This window comes from Apis mellifera, linkage group LG1 (assembly GCF_003254395.2).
Source record: "Apis mellifera strain DH4 linkage group LG1, Amel_HAv3.1, whole genome shotgun sequence".
Lineage (NCBI taxonomy): Eukaryota > Metazoa > Arthropoda > Insecta > Hymenoptera > Apidae > Apis > Apis mellifera.
Genome location: NC_037638.1, coordinates 18,830,207 through 18,843,439, shown reverse-complemented (window position 1 = coordinate 18,843,439; position 13,233 = coordinate 18,830,207).

Genomic DNA, 13,233 nt, shown 5'->3' with positions numbered 1-13,233 from the left:
TTCGGAAACGATACACTGTTTTCGCAGCAAATCCATTCGAATTTCACTGTTTAATTATCCCTATCCATCTTGTCGTGCACAATCCAGACAGACGAAAAGGAAAAGTATTGACAGACAGTTGGACCGAGAGAAGAAAAGAGGCGTCTCGTATATCTACGAACGAGAAATGGGTCCCCTTTTCCACGCTTATTTTTCTTTCCCCTCTCTTTTCCTTTTGTCGTTCTTCCTTTTTGGCGAAGCACGACCCTGCTCAACGCTTCGTCGAATTATACGCCATGACCTATAATTTGGACACTATTTCACATGCCATAAGCATGCAATCACGAAAAGGTGTTCCCTTTTGTAAGTGGTTCCACCTAGATGAAGAATTTATCGGCTAACAGCCCTTCCACGAGATTATAATACACGGTACACGTATGATCCGATCGGATCTGCGTGTAGTCGACGATCTTACCGGGGCGTCATAATGCACCCAAGCAACTTTCTTCCTTCACCCATCCTTCCTTTACTTATATACCCTCACCCCGCACCGCTCCCGTCACTTTTATTTTCTTTCCCTCCGTTGACCTCTCTCCGGTGTAAAATTTCCATGACTTCACGTAACGCCGACGAGGAAACACTTTGTTATTCAAATATCGTGTCGAGCACCTTCTGTCGAATTTAATCCCCCTCTTCGAGCTTTATTATATATACAAAGATCGTTCTGCAAGACATTGCTCTTGATAAAAGGGATAACGTTACATCCCCTATTTGGAAACAAATTAATTGTCCTTTTTATGAAAATACCCTCTTCCTATCCGTAAATCCTATTACACATTTTGATGTATACAAATTTAATAACTACGAAAAAGAGAAAATGTTGGCATCCATATGCGAGGTCCGTTTCCACTGATTATTTTGTTAAAACGACCAAGTCAAAATCGTACGGAGTGCTTCTTCTAGAAACGGAATCGAAAATTCTAACACCATTCTTGGTCGATCGATCTAAACAAACTGAACCGAAAAGTAGAAGGGAATCGTCAAGTAGTAATCTAAATACGTTTCTCGAAACAAGCATCGAGGAATGTACACAACCTTATAGTATAGACAATAACACAATATGAATCGTTTCCAAACTATCAACACCGATCAAACGATCGAACATTTGTTTCTCGGAAATATATATACGAATTGTTACGGAAAAACAAACGAAAGGAATGAACGTTCAGAAAATACAAGTTTTTTTTTATAAAGAATCAACCAGACGCAGAGATAATCCAGCATACATTCAATCATTATCGACGAGCGCTAAACAAACGAGGCTGCATTCCGCGCAAACATACGAATTAACAATTCGCAGATGGACAGGATATCCCGATTGAATCGATCTTTTATATAAAGCAGACACGCTGCAAAAATCTTTCTCATTTAAGGTCCGAACTAAGGATCACCGCTAATCTTGACTCTCGTATAGCTCAGCATAATCGTCTCTGCGTCATCGCCCCTGAATTCGCCCGGGTATACAGGGTGTCGCAAGTTCGAAATGTAATTTCTCCCATTCTCGCTTGTTCTCCTTTCACAGGAACGAAACTTTTTGCCGGGGACAATGGTGGCCGAGTGTTTGCTTTCTCGCCACGACGACGTCGCGAATAATAACCGCGTTGAAAGGCGCGAGCAAACAAATCGTTCGATCGATCGGTTTAGTTATTGCGCATCGTCTCGAATATCGGGCCGGGATCGATCAAGCCTCGGATAATTTTCGCGTAATTTTGCGACGAGCTGTATGCACCGTGGCTTCGATGGTAGCGCAGTTCCCTAACGTGAGTGCAACGCTTCGGCACAAGGTCTTAAGCCGGGCTGATTGCACGCAACAAGTACTCATCTCAATTGGCGATTATGGCCTCGTAAATTCATTTTCAGACCAAGTTGAACGAATACCGACAACATTTTTATCCTTCTTCCTCCTTTAGACCGTGTTATGCCTTAATTCGCGGCTACGGAAAATCGGTCTCGCTCCAACGCAATCGTCGCGTTTCGAGATTCCGTCCCAAGCGATAATTAATGCATCAGTTTTACTATTTTGTTACAAACCGATAATGAACGATAACACTAGCGTGCATAATTACGAGTCATCGTATTCTTACGAATTCTATATCTCGAATCTTCTTTTCTCTTAGCTTCCATCATTTTGTTTTATTAATTTTTCGCAGTCCCAGTTCCGTGAACTATTCCGAGCAAATATTCGAAACTAAAAAAAGTTTTTTTCTTTTATCATTACATTTTAGAGCGATCCTGCGCGAGCTAGCTTGATAAACTCGTACGATGAACCACATGGTGACCATTCTCCCGAAGGCCACATAATAATAACTCGTTATCGGTGTGCTGAAAACTGATTAAAATGCGTACCAACCAGGATGTCCCATTAACGAATTAGCACCGACACACTATTTAGATAGCGCGGCTCCTACAGCCTTATCTACGTAACCCAAAAACCATGACCGATATATATTCATCGATAAACTTTTTCAAAAATTCTACATCTAATTCCTGTATTTTCGATTCATTTCAAACCGCGTATCTTACATATCTTATATCGATAAATTCCTTTAACCAATAGATATATCAATATTAATCCTTCGCACGAATCGTCGAAAGTCAAGAGCTCGATGGATAACGAGAGAAGTATAGCTCTCCGGTGATTCCCATCGACGAGTTAAAAAAGTGACAGACGGCTGGTGTTTATTCGCGTTTATCGTGGCAAGTTGTAGCGGCTCTTAGGAAAACTCCGCTTTGGCAAATAGCTCCCGCCATTATCCTCTCGACGCGCGTTGAACGTCGCGCCACCAGGCCCCGACATCCGGGCAAATCAATATACCCTGCTCGACTGGCTACCGACTGCATCCGCTGCCAATGCAACCAAGATTCCGCTATGTAACCAGATATCAGAGCTGTCCGAGAAACCGCAATAGTACGTTATCGCTGATACGAGCCCTTCCAAAGAGACACTTTATTCAAGAAATCGGTATGGATTACCGACAGGCTTATGGAGGCGCGAAACCGAAACGTCTTCGAAGATTCCGCCTATCCGTTCCGTATCCTCCACACTCTATTTCGAGCTATACGTGCTATTGTGCAACGATATTTTCGATTCGTCTCGCGTAATTCGTGTCAATTGTTCGAACAATCTCGAAGGATTTATTTAGTGGAGTTAGATACGATTACAGTGAATGAGTTTTCTAACGCTCCGACAGGTTTGACAAATTTCAAATTATTGTTCCACGTTATTGTTTAATTTTTAGATAAACGTTATATATATATTCAATAACGGAAATGATACGAATAACCATTAATCTTAATCGAAGTTATTAAAATACAATTAATAACTTTAACTCAATTACCGAACTATGTAATTAATTGACGCTTGAAGATGTGCAAGACACGAAGAAAAAATCAATACGACCCGCAAAGAAGGCGATAGCACTAGAATTTATTCGTTTGATCATATCAAAAAACACATATTTATCGTAATATCGAATTATTCCAAATTTATTTTATCTTACTTTGAAATGTAAATTCTTATCCTTCAATATCCATCGTTTAAACCGATTATTTGAGCGATTGAAACTCGTTCGATAAACCTGGTTGATCGTAACCGTGGCAAGACAAATAGTAGGCGGCGGCGTGGAAAAATGAAAGCAATTTCGCGAGGAGGATTTCTTCCTTGGTCTCGTTTAAATCGTCTGAATCATCGGACGCGTAATGGCGACATGGTAAACCGATGCGAAAGAAAGCCACGTCCATCTCCCGACTCTGTTTATGGACGACACACACCGGAAAGCGGTATGCTCGATTTTCCAATAAATCTCAATTTAAGAAGATGCTTCGTACTCGCGCATAACCGCGCATTTCATTTGCCAAAGCAATTTTGTAATGACGCTGGAGAACGATGATTGCCCGGGGACGCGATCCGCGATGCTTTTGCTCGGGTAATGCGTATAAGTAGGGCGGCTTTAAGCCGGAGCATTACCGTTCACGATAAAATAACAGTGATTACGGTGCCCGCGGTATATACTCGCGACGCCTACAACGGTCCAATAGCGAAAACTTAAAAGACACTGTTCGGATTCCCTCTTCGATTCCTCCTCTTTAAACTTTCTTCTCTCTTTTTTCCTTTTTTCGAGTGAAATTCAATTTAACGGAAACGCTTGATTAATCGTATCTATTATCTTGGCAGATAGCAATAAAATTATCAATAAACTTATTTAATTTTGATTTCTATCTTTTTGATATATCTCTAAATATCGAAATGTCTATCGAATCCTCTTTTAAATCTTTCTTTATGTCACTTTTAATTCTCGATCCATCTACGACGAATATATTTTCGTATTAGATAGAGTTATATTATTATATCGAATATATATAATCAAGAAACATCGGAATCTATTTAGAGAAGTTGATTCCGCGACATATCGCGACGTATCGGAGCAGAGAGGATGGATCGATCTGTAACGATGAAAAGTTGCGAGAGCCAGGAACTACGCGGTTTGCAATTCTCCGGCGAGGTTGTTGCCGACTCGCGATCGATCAAGCCAGTCCGGGTGCCTTCAATTAGTCAGCGAGGCTAATTAATTTACGACTCGATCGCGATTTACATAATTAGACGCGGCAAGTGGATCCTATAGCGAGTGCGCTTTTTGAGGGCTTCATAATTACTCGCGTCAATTGAATCGCTTAAATACGATCCAGCCATTCTATTCTCGTATTGAGAAGATACGATGTAATCGTAAATGAATTCTATTCATTAGTAGTGTTTACTTTGAAACAAAAAAGAAATTTATTCTGTAATCTTTTCTTTTTGTTCCTCGATAAATCCGAAAACCGATTACTCGCAATACAATTAATAAAACCATTGTATTTCAAATATTTATACGCATGTACTCTCTACAAATATTTTTCTCTTGCCTGAATTCTTCTAATAAAAATATTGACAATACGATCGCGTGCTGGCCCCCCTTCGTGTATTCATATTAACGTAACCGTAACGTATATTAACGAGATTAATTTTTCTCTTTAACATTGAAAATCATTATCGACGAAAAAAAATTCCAAATTAAAAATCGAATCATCATTCCTATTATTTACTTAGAGAAGTATATAAATTATAAATCGACCAATCCTTCACGTCACGTTTTTTTAATTCTTCGGAAATATACCCATTACAGAAATTAGAAAAGCTGAAAGCAATCGCGGAAATGGTCTCTAAAAATCGATGCAAAGTTTGTGGTAAAAAGTAGGAACCGTTCAACGTAGAAACGAGAGGATTCTGGTAACCGCAAAAACGCAATCCGTCCTCCGAGACAATTTCTCTGTAACGTGATTTTACGGGCAGGGCTCAGATTTCTCTCTCCCGACCCCTACACACGCGGCTCCTAGGTTTTTCACCAACAAATCTCTGGGTGACAAAGAATCGTTTCGAAGCACAGCTTCGTTTCTTCTGGCTGGTTAAACTCGAGAAAACGTCCTTTAAACCTTTCATGGATCCAGGTAACCGAGAAATCCTCTAGGAGAAGGGACATGACGAGTCGATGCACGTGTAAAGGCATAAAGGGCGAATCTGTTGACAATGCAACATTCTCCCTCTCGCCCTTACAATGGAATACGATGCATCGTGCGTGAAAACGGACACGTATATTAAAAAGCTTTACGACTCGAAGTTTGCTACAAATATTCTCAATGAATTTTGTTGAATGACATTCATCGATATATAAATCAGACCGAGAATTTATGAAATATTATGCCTCTCGAACATTATATGCGATGGTCATATTCATTTTTCTTCCTTTTTTTCTTTTTTAGAAAAAAAAAAACGATACGCTATACAAAGGACGGATATACATTTTTCGTATAAAAAATGACGACGGTTACAATGAAGACGATATACGATGTGACTCGAAACACGAACGGAGGCCGGATATTGCGTCACGTAACGGGGGCATTAGGATTTTTTTTCTGAGAGCTGGGCGCGTCGTTCCCGGTGAAATCGAAGGTTCGTTCCTTCCACGCTATCTTGACGTATAAATGGACCAAATAACTGGTTCTTTATTCTATGTTGACGGTGTGAATAATCGCGACGATTAAGTAATTCTCGAACAGAGAATAAAATCGGATTACGTCATGAATTAAAATTTCATTTGCATGAACAATACAATCGTTTGCCGCATAATTAACGCGCGCTTATGCCATTGTGAAAATATCAAACGGATATTGCTGTGTAGTATAATACAAAGACCGATATTGTCGATTTTATATCATTCCATCGGCGATATCGATAGGCAAGGAACGAATGAATTGTCGAGTATGTTAACCCCTCGTAAATCCAATAATGTTGCGAGCGCGAGATGAACAGCAAGAATAGTAATAATCGCGAGGCCTGCAGCGTCCAGAAGAATTATTTGACAGGCAAATCGTTGGAAGAAGATGCAACCGGCGCCTCTATCATTTTTCGAGCAGAACGTTGTGTGGAAAGATACGCGGCAAGGGCCAATCGATAAGTATAGCTGGCGATACGATCATGTTCAATCGATGGACGATTGAACGCAATTGTATGGGATGGGAGTGGCCAGCGAGCTCTTTCCGAACGGAAAAGGCGCATCCTGTGCCCTGTCAACTGACAGTTGGCAATGTACCGAGTCCACGAACGGCTACGAGGACGATCACCCGCACCCACGCATTTTTTGGCCATCATCGAATCGCTTATTAGATTTTCCAGCAAAAAAATTAACGAATGATGAAAAATTTTATTTTATTATTTTATTTTTTAATTTAATTTATAACTATGCATAGATACTGATCAAATATTTGGAATCGGTAATATATTGGAAACAAAAAATTTAAAATAATTTAGATTAGGATTATTGTTAACACAGAAAATTTTACGTTTTCGAAAATTTATGATTTTTTTGTTAAAACACTAAAATAGAATACTTTTGAAAATAACAATCGTTTATTATTATATAGTTGTATATGTTCCACATGATGTCCGAACGAGGTCATATCTATTCAATTAGAAGCAACGCGATATATAAGATTATTCTAAATAGAGAATAAATTTCTTTCGAATGTTAGAAAACGAATTGCTCATTACTACTTAACGATTCATCCGCAGATCGATTCTCCTCGATTATTTCTCCTACAATTACGGTTTCATTTACAATCTAGAAATATGATCATCACAATCTATCTTGATTCAATTTCTGATTGACTGATTGGGCTAAATTTCTTACATACACTTACTATATGTCGAAAGGAAATCTTAAATATTAGATTAAAAATGTCATAGAAATTGACTTGTATATCAGGGAAATCATAGCCAAAGGATGCAATTGATTAAAACGAGAGTGACACGAAAAAAAGACGAATTTGATTTTGAATCATACATACACTTATTTATAACCGTATAAACTTACAAATATCAATCAAATACACTGTTCATAACATGATTAAAAGGAATGGCAGCAACACTCTGGTGAAGTATTGTTAGAAAGACTTTGGCTATGGATGTTTTATGTTGATAACTATTATTCATTAATTACGTATTGGTATTTTACGAATACCAATACTCGATATCATAAACCGATGACACTATATTTATTTTTAAGCGATACTAATAATAATACTTCAGGAGGCAAATTTTTAATAATAAATTTAACAATTATAAAAATGCTACTTTTAAGATAATTTTATTTCTATATTTCTAATTTCTCTATTTTATAAATCTCCGCTCATAACTACAAAATTTCATATCGTACAAAACATTTACACAAAATTGAAATTCAAAAAAAAAAAACTGATACGTATTTTATGAACACAATTCCTAAAATAATTTTTCTACGAGTAAATGAAATGTTAGAAAAAAAAAAAAAAAATTCAAAAAAATAATTTACGTTAATATTTTTAAATTAATTGAATTAAATCAAAGAGGCTATAACAAAATTACAAACGAATTAAAGAATTATATCTATACTTATATTTCATATTCAAATTACCGATCGCGTAAAAAATCAATGTTTAATATATCCTCTATGATTTAGAGCGATAAATATTAAACTCAATTACGGTTAATCTACTGAAAATTCATTTCAAGGAACCAAAATTTTGATATTAATTTGATAATTAATATATTTGACCAATCCGAAAATAACAATTTTAATTTACAAAAACAAGATAAGATTAAACATTTTTTACTATTTATCGATATCATTTTTAGAAAAAAGTCGGTCTCGATAATATCATATATTTATTTTTTAAACTAACATTTTTACCGACATTTAATAATGTGAATAGCTGTACTAAACCGATGCACATTATCATGGCACACGAGAAACAGACGTGATATGTGGCGACATCTTATGAAACTTTGCATAACATATTTTAAAATATCCAATCAGTAAAAAAGAATATAATATATATTATCTGTTCTAGTGGTAAAACAGAATACTTAAAAAATAAAAAAAAAAATTAAATATCAAATTTAGAAAAAATTATTAAAAAACCATCGAATATTTGATTTTTTCTTTAAAAAAAATTTTAATATTATTACTGATAATAATTCTAATTCTGTTCAATAAATTAATTCTATTCATAAATTAATAGTAACTATAATTACTATTAATTTACGCAAATGAAAAAAATTTGTTCAATATAACTATTCCTAACCTAATTGCAGCCAATTAGCTCATATTATTCACTATATATAATTTATAATTATATTATGATATTACCTACGAAGAATATAATTATAAATTGTATAGTAAATAATAATGATTGCCCAGGTCTCACCTTCGAGGAGGTTGCTGCAAAGTGGAGACCCACCCTAACCACGCGTCCCATCCACCCTCCTTTTACGCACAAATTTATTTACTAATTCATTATTTACATTAATTTTCCTTTTGATGTACATTTACAAAACGTTCAAATATTTGATCGTTGTGCAAAGTAACGAAAGGAATGATAAGAAAAACCGACGCGGAAGACTAAGTCTTAAAGTAAAATTAAAACTATATCTAAAATTAATTACGTAATTAATTTAATCTATGTGAGACGCTTCTTCATTGTATTATTATTTTACACTTTCATTACTATGAAAATATAAAATAACTTATAAAATATAATTTAATATTTTAATAAGAGAAATAATATACTTTATTAATATATTATAATTAATTTATTAATTAATAGAAGGAAAAAAATAAATGAAATGTGTCTCACAAAGAATTATTCTATTCTTATAATTAAAACTTATAATTAACTTATCATTAATTACTATTTTTAATTATACATACACTTATTTATATAAAAATAAATACTATATCCACCACCATTCATTTTATTTTATTATCCTTATGCATGCATTTAATTATAAATATATTTTGTTTGATAATTTGAATAGCATTGAAATTTCATGCTTTTTAATTATATTTTTGTTGAATGATTTCACTAATAATTTTCCACACATATATATATATATATATATGTTTATTATTTAAAAATGATCTACTTAACAGCAAATTTAATAATCGAAAAGTATCCTATATAACAAAATCAATAAACTATCTACTAAAAACCTAAAGGTACCTTTTTATAAAATCTATCTAAACAAATTATCTATAAAATCTATCCATCAAATAACCTACTTATAAATTCTCCCTATTAAAGTTTTAATTTATGGATCCATAAAAATTAAATAGATTATTTGATGATAATAATGATATGTTTTTCCTATTCTATCTACATAAAAATGAAAAGAATTCATCATATAATGATTTTACCTATATAAAAACCTAATCTAAATAAAGGATAAGGAATAGGACAGGAAGAGGTTACAACATGTTATGTACAACATGAGAAATCTTCTTCTTCCCTGAAATTTCACCATGGATTCTGAAACAAATTTAAACTTCAAAAAAGTTAGTAAAGATTTACAACATATAATAATGAATTTTTAACAAAAGAAAATTATACATATTATGTAATTGTAAATATGTATATTCTTTTCCTTTTTTTTCATTCATTCTTGCCATTTCACTAAAGAGCTGCTGATATAGTGTATTTACATACCTGTTCGAAATGTTATTATATTTATCCTAGAAATTAATAAATCTGAAACAAACTTATTTATTGGATTAGTATTTAAAAAAAAAAAAAAAAAAAGACGTGTCTGAAACAAAATACACAAGTGTTAAGCATAAAAAAATTAATAAACAATTGTTAAATAATTCATAATCATTCATTATTTTCGATAAAAGTTTTAAAAAATTTTAATTCGAATCTCAAAGTTGAATTGTACAATTAGTTAAATTTGAATTAAAATAATAATATTTAGATTTAATATCAACAATAAAATAAAAAAGAACCAATTGAAATAAAAATATATTGTTTTAATAAAAAATGTTAATCGAGATTTTCCAAATGAACAATTTTGAAATAATTCTTTTCATGAAATAAAATAACTTTATTAATAACGCGATTAAATTTGTCGAATTATATTAATAATATTTAAATTTTTATCAAAATTGGACGATGTGAATTGTATTGACTTAATAATATGATTATATAATTTTGAATAATAATGAAAGATTATTAATCGATAAAATAAAATAAAAATTAAAAAAATTTTTTTTATGAAACAAATGCTCTCACAATAAAGGGGTGCTGAAAAGGAAAAAACAAAGAAAAGATAACCAGAAGGGTTATCAAAAAATAATCCACTCAATGTAAACCCGAACAAACCGAGAGTGGAATATCTAATTTTTCGCAACACTAATATATTAAATTTACAAAAGCAAACGCGATGAGTGCTTTATTATATTTGCAATAACAATCAATTTATTTTTAACAGATAAAAAAATAAAAAAAAAAAAAAAGAAATTCCCGAAAGTATACTAAAGTGTTTTAATTATTTACGCAACTCTAATATACTAATTTATACACTCATGTCTCATTATACGCAACACTACTAGTGACGGATCCATTACAGCCATAGTAAAGACTGTCGTTGATCACCAACAATGTGCAACTCTTGCAGTTGCACTGAGTGATCCAGGAACATATGTTTCCACCATATCAGTGGAAGAATTTTGGGCATATTGAAAACGCAACACTACTTCAAAAAACGCGATCATTTTTTAACGCAACACTACTTCAAAAAACGCGATCATTTTTTAACGCAACACTACTTCAAAAAATGCGATCATTTTTTAACGCAATACTATATGAAATAACGCGATCATTCTTCAACGCAACATTTCTTAAAATGAATTTAATAAAAGCTTACTATAATTATAAGTGAAAAATTAGTCAAATATCTCGTTATAATAAATTGCAACACAACATAAAATAAATTCAAATTTAAATAAAAAAAAAATATATATATATAAAAAATTATTTTTATTTAAAAATCTATAATTAAGTAATTAAAAACAATCGCGATATTCTTTAATCGTAACACTAAAGCAAACGCGATTATTATTTTATCGCAACACTAATTCAAACCGTAAATCTTTTTTTCGCAACACTAATAAAAAATCGCGATGCCCATGATGACTGGATCTGGATGATGGGCCTGCATGCAATCGGCCAGACAACACAACAATTACTACATATACTAAAACGAGCACAATGACAAAATAGTAACAATGACTTCCCATACTTTGGATCCAAAAAACAGATCCAAAAAATGAGAAGCCATTCGTTGCAGCCCCTCTTCGTGACAGTTTGTCGAGGCCTCTTCGGTCTTCCTCCTTCGGGCGCAATGCCCGCTGAAACTTAAATCTAGGCTCGAGATTCACTAATCGCAAATCAAAAAAAAAAAAGAAAAAAAAATGACTAAATCGCGGAAACTAAGTGCACATGAACGACCAACGATCGCAATGATCATTCTCCGTACATATGCAGAATCTCGAGCGCAACGTTCGTTTCGAAATAATTCGCGACCGCGACCGCGGAATTCGAAAAATCGACGAGCAGAACCAGAAACGAATGGCATAATCCATTCATCTCAGCTTTACCCTCGATTATTCAAATTTTATTTCCTGAAACAAGTTGTCACGCGAAAACGCGCCTACCCGACCAGAGACTGTGACAACTTGCCCGGCCCTACCTACTATAATTAACAGACACACCAGAAGTATACTACCTATCCTACCTAACCCTATATTAAAAAATGGCAAAACAGGCATACCAACACATTCATTCCACGATTCTCACGCATAATGCTCGGGCGCAAAAGCCTACACTAGGGAAAGCGTCCCGGGACACCTCCGACACCCGAGCTTGGCATACAACTTGCATACTCTAACTTTACGTACCATTTTCCTGAAATCGATTGACGATGGCTAGTGACCATTGCGTAAATTGCAATAAAAACATGCATATATCGTAATTGTAATTATCTACAGTCGTGATTAAAATAATATTCATGACTGTTAAGTGATATTATTATTTAACTAGATGATACGGCATTTGATATCATTGTTATAATTTAACAAAAAAACTAATAAATTATTATTTATAATCCGCAATATTTAATAGCAGATGTAAAATTGTTATTGTATGATAATTGTGAATGGAATAATAATTGATAATTAATAACGAATAACGACGCAATTCCACAGCCTAACCATACACACATAATGTGGAAAATACATCGTGCACGATACACTAATACATCGTCAATCGCTGAAAAATTTTTATTAACTTATTAACTAGAGTCATCATGCCCATTGCCTCTCTCTCACCCAAGTAGCATCTGAGCACGTGAGCGAGTTCCTGGCAATGAACACGGAAGGGGTTAAACCTGAAAATCCTGAGCTAAAAAAAGCATTAATATCTATTTCAATCTAACGGGCTAATATTTTTAATCTGTTTTATTTTAAAATTCATTAAAATTCTTTATTAAAATTTTATAAAATTCTTTACAAATTTAACAATTACTGACTTTAAGTTAAAAAGAAAAAAGAAAAATATATATATATATATATATATTTATAAAAACAATGAATAAGAAAATTTATTAAATTATGATAATTAAAAATAAAAAATTATTGACTCTAAATAGTAATGAAAATAACCTCAGGTGATCTTTTATCAAAGCAATTTTCGAAAATACTAAAGCAATGTTCAAAACTTGCAGCTTTGATAAAAATCTACCTGTCGCGAAATGTTTTCTTGCACTACATTTTATTACATTTTTGTACG